The sequence below is a fragment of the Diuraphis noxia genome, unplaced genomic scaffold, assembly GCF_037042655.1.
Source record: "Diuraphis noxia isolate RWA-SAM2 unplaced genomic scaffold, SU_Dnox_SAM2 contig0001, whole genome shotgun sequence".
In the NCBI taxonomy this organism is placed as follows: domain Eukaryota; kingdom Metazoa; phylum Arthropoda; class Insecta; order Hemiptera; family Aphididae; genus Diuraphis; species Diuraphis noxia.
Window position 1 is genome coordinate 95205181 of NW_028301711.1, and position 5117 is coordinate 95210297.

The 5117-nt window shown below is 27.6% G+C and overlaps 1 pseudogene; it reads left to right on the plus strand.

The window, feature by feature from the left end:
- The first annotated feature begins 2149 nt into the window (after window positions 1–2149).
- Window positions 2150–4558, plus strand: LOC149062533 (uncharacterized; annotated as a pseudogene).
- The last annotated feature ends 559 nt before the right edge of the window (window positions 4559–5117 follow it).

Sequence of the window (5117 nt, forward strand, 5' to 3'; positions counted from 1 at the left end):
CGTTTCTTTATCCCTTTTTTCAACGGGAATTAAGAAGCACCGATTAGTGCCTCGTTCAATACCTCCAAAAACCCATTGGCCTTCCACATGATGACCTCTGTGGTATTTACGCTTGCCAAATTTACTCTCGTCTATTTCCACTTCAACGCAATCACCTCCAATTTTAGTATTTTTTAAAACCATGTGGTCAAAAGTTACTTCACGTCAAAAATTAGCCCAATCAACCATCGTATGTCGACTGATGCTAAGTTCTTCCATATTAAATGTCTGGGTGGTTTGTTTTATCCATAGATAGGTTAACAAAATAATCTTAGCAATCGACAAGTGAGAATTCGAAAAAAATGTGTTTTTTCTTATTGACACTTCATATTCACATTTAATCGATTTTTTATGTCGATCCGTGCATATTTCACGGCATCTAAAAGTATAATATTATATGTAATATATAATATAATTATTATAGGATTTGTTCCTACGGTAAAAAGTGTCATTAAATGTGTCATGACGTGTGCATATTTACCTCCAAGAATATGTATCCTTAACATGATTTCGTGCTACGAGTCGTAATTTATGCCCTCTAGGACATAAATAGTTACCTTCTTTTGGAATAAGAAACCAATTCTGGAGCTGCTCAATTACATTTGAATTAAGAGGATCATTCAACTCACAATTAAAAATTTTGAAAATTTTGATTAAATTATATTTTTCCATATTAAATAAAAAAAATCCAGTATACAGAGTAATAGTAGAGTACAGACACGAGAAGTTAACTTCATTAGAATCCACCACTTGGTGCAATGACATTTTAATTGTATGCCAATATCAATTGCCATAATAATATAATATTATCTAAAATCGTATTTATAATCAAATGATAATTATTACTAATAATTTATTAGGTATGTTACTATAATGAGATTATCTGGATACACCAGGTAGCCGGAGCCGGTGGGGGAGGGGATTTACTGAAATATACTTATGTTACTAAAGTTCTGGGGGGTTTGGGGGCCGAGCCCCCATCATCGAGAGGTCCGGTGGACTTCATACTTATTTTACTTTATCTAGCCATCGAGTCCGGCGACCGGAGCCGGTGGTCCCTTGAGTTAAAAGACATGAGTCATTTGTGTTAAATCAGTTAAATCAGACGAATTATGCGATAATGGAATATTTATTTATTTTCTTATTTAGTATATATTCCTACTATTAAAACTTAATTATTATATTATTTGCACGTTTTCCAAATAATAGATTATTGGTACTAAAAATATGAAATAGTCCCCTTTGGCCCCTAAGGGTGCTTAATTGAAGATTTGCTTATTTGAGATAACGTTTGTATAATTGAGAGGCTTGAATTCTGTTGGTATTTGAGACTTTGGCTAATCCCATGAGTTGAATTTAATGTAGGTACTATAATTGTATTGTACCAATTAATTTGATATATAACATTATACAATATAGATGCAATAATATCTATTGTGAATCACCCTGGCATTGATGCTATTAAGATAATACTATAGAATTAATAACATGGCATAATATGTAGTATTTTCAAGCTGTTAAATATGTTATCTTATTATAGTATAGTACTATAATACAATAACTGTAGTACTACAGTAGGTACATCAAGAATAAATATTATATTAGGTATATTATATATATAAAGAATTGTTGCAAAACTGGTATTTCATATTTTCTTAACAAATTGACAATAAAAAAAATCTGTCTTTATATAATCTCACTTTAGTATGCTTTGCTTATTTGAGTGAACTGTTGAGGATTTGAGTGTTTCAGTTATTATTTTTGTTTTCAGTGAAGTGATATAAAAATATTTACATTAATTATTTTTGCAAAGTACCTACATTAATATATATATATTTTTAAATATAAGTATATTAATATTACATTTGTAATATGTTAATTTGTAAAGTTTGTGAACTCAAATACAATTCAAAATCAAGGTATAATAAACACATGAGAACAAAACATGAGAAACAGGGAAAAAATATTTATACATCTAATAACTGCAATACATTATTTAATAGTAAAAAACTTTTGATAAGTCACTGTGATGCAGCTGACACAAGTATATGTTCTTTTGAAAATTTCAACAAAACATTTAAGATTTATAGTAATCATCTTGAAACTATACATGAAGTAAACATAGTACACAATAAATTTAATTTTAACACAATTGAAGGTACCTATTAGCATTTACTATAACATTTTTTTTACGACTTTCCAATATAACTGATAATTTGTTTTAAAAAGATTAAATGAATGGAAATCGGGTGTCGAAGAAAAGGAAGAGTGCCAGTATGTAAAACGAACATCTTAAAAGCATAGTAGAGATAAAGAATATATATATTTCTTTTGTCATAGATCTTTTGATTCAAGGACTACTAATAATGTAAGAAATTTAAATTAAGTCATACAATATGTAAAAAAAAAATTCAATGATATTAAATACTTAATAAAATAGGGTAAAAAAAGTTCAAAAAGTGGAGGGTCTGTAAAAACTGGGTATGTATGCACATCAAATATAGTAGTCCATAAAGATAATTCCAAGGTTAGTGTTGAATATTGTAGTACTCATCTTTGGCATGCTATTGAAATTGCAAAACAGCAAATCTCTATCGAAGAAAGAAATAAAATTGCAGGTAATACATTGTAACATTACAAATGTAACATTTTAAAAGTTCTGTAAAACTGTATTTTTGTCTTTTTTTAATCTGAAAAAAAAAATACAAATTATATAATATAAATGTAAAATATAATTTTCTCCTAAAATTATTGGCATATTATCCATTCTCTTTCAGGAAAGTTAGCAATTGGAGTACCAGTCAATCGAATATTAGATGACATTCGAGGATTAGAATTTGGCACAGAATTCAAAAGGATTCATTTGATTGAAAAAAAGATTTACACAATATTAAAAGAGATTATAATATTTCATACAATACTAAATCACATGAAAACGATGCTGTCAGTGTGAGATTGTGGGTGGAAGCTATGAAAAAGAAAGGTGAAGGCAATCCGGTTTTATATTTTAAGGAACAAGGGGAAGACGATGATAATGTTCTACATTTCAGTAAAAATGATTTTTGTTTAATCATTATGACACAATTTCAATCAGAAATGTTTTTAAAATTTGGTAAAGATAAAGTTTGTATAGATGGTACACATGGATTGAATAGTTATAATTTTTAATTATACTCATTAGTTATTGTGGATGAATATGGAAATGGATTTCCAGTAGCTTTTTGTTTTTCCAATAAATGTGATACAGCTACATATAAACACTATTTTCAATGTATTAAAAATACAATAGGAATAATAAATCCATTAATTTTTATGTCCGATGATGAACCCGCGTTTTATAATGCATGGAATTGTGTGATAGGATCTGTTTAAAAACAATTATTATGTACATGACATGTTCTAAGAAACTGGTCAAAAAATTTAAATAGAATTCACTCACATGACAAAAAAACCATTGTTTTTAAAACTCTTAAAACACTCTTACACGAAACAGATGAGAAAGCTTTTTCAGCTGAACTTTCACAGGTTATAAACCAACTTATTAATGATGCTGATACGGTGGACTTTAGAAAATATTTTATAAGTACCTATTCAACAAGAGTAGAAAAATGGGCATTTTTTAATTAGGAAACATTTGTTAATTAATACAAATATGTATTTAGAAACGATGCACAAAAGTATAAAATATTGTTATCTTGAAGGGAAACAGTGTAAGCGATTAGATTTGTCTATTAATGCTCTAATTCATCAAGTGCATAGGGATAAAAGCTTTGAAAGAACGATCAAAATCACTAAACCTATAAATCTACCAAGTTATTAGAAATAATTGCTAGTCACAATAAAAGTAAAAATATTTTGCCAGAAATGAGAGTGAAATTTGACAATCATTGGTTAGTAAGTTCTGAAAAAGATAACAATATTAAATATAAAGTGGAAAAGACTTACTCATCATGTAGTTTTGAATGTGTTTACGCTGTCATATGTGTCATATTTGTATACATTCTTACAAATGTACTTGCTTGAATAATGTTATAAACTACAATATTTGTAAACACATTCATGCATGCGCTACAGCAAGTGATCCAAACCAAATATTAAACTTTGAATCAAAAGTTCCTGTAATGACACCAGTTAATAAACCATTAGTGATAGATCGTGGCTTAATGAATATTACAAATAATACTGATGATTATAACAGTAAAATAAAAAATAAAATAGAGATGATACTTGGAATGTGCAATCGAACAAATTTAAATGACGAAGACCAGAATAATGTTCTAAAACACTGTGACAAAATACTTGATATATTTGCTAAAAATAAAGATTTGAGTTTTAACAAAACGCAGACAAATTTAAAAAGAAAAATAGAACCACAAGCGCGTTTTATGGCAAAAAAAAAAAATTGGAAACTACTACTATGTCCTCTGCTAAAGAATTAATTATTAAAAAATCTTTAAAATATGGTACTGATGAAGTTATTAACATAAGCAAATCTAAGTTTGACCACTCTTACATTTAAATAATATTTTTTTTTATTTTTACACATTATTTATATTACATTCATATTAATTAATTATTTATTATAGACTTGGAACGTACTTTACAAACTATTTCACTATATAATTATAGTAACTTATTTGTGATTTAATATTTTTTAACAAGTATAATTTACTGTAGAAAATAATTTTATATAATGTATACTTTAAAATAATTTTGTGCTTAAATGCTGATTAATTTTAAGTACATTATTGACAATTTTGTCTCTGCAAATTAATTTTAAAACCATATTCTAATTGATTTAATATAATAACAGTTATACTCAATAATCAACCTACAACTGTACAGCAGAAACACTTCAACGTTTTCAGTATTATTATTTTGTAATTATATGTTTTTCTAAATTCCTTTTCTAATCACTTGTGAAGTTGACGCCTTAACGGATATAGCCCATAATAAAACTTGGGCATATTGTTCAAAAAAATGCTGGTAATGCTATGCTAGTACTACTATAGTGGTTTTCAGCAAAAGTGGCCCTAGTAGTACTAGTAGTACCATAGATAGGTAATAGAAGAATTGAT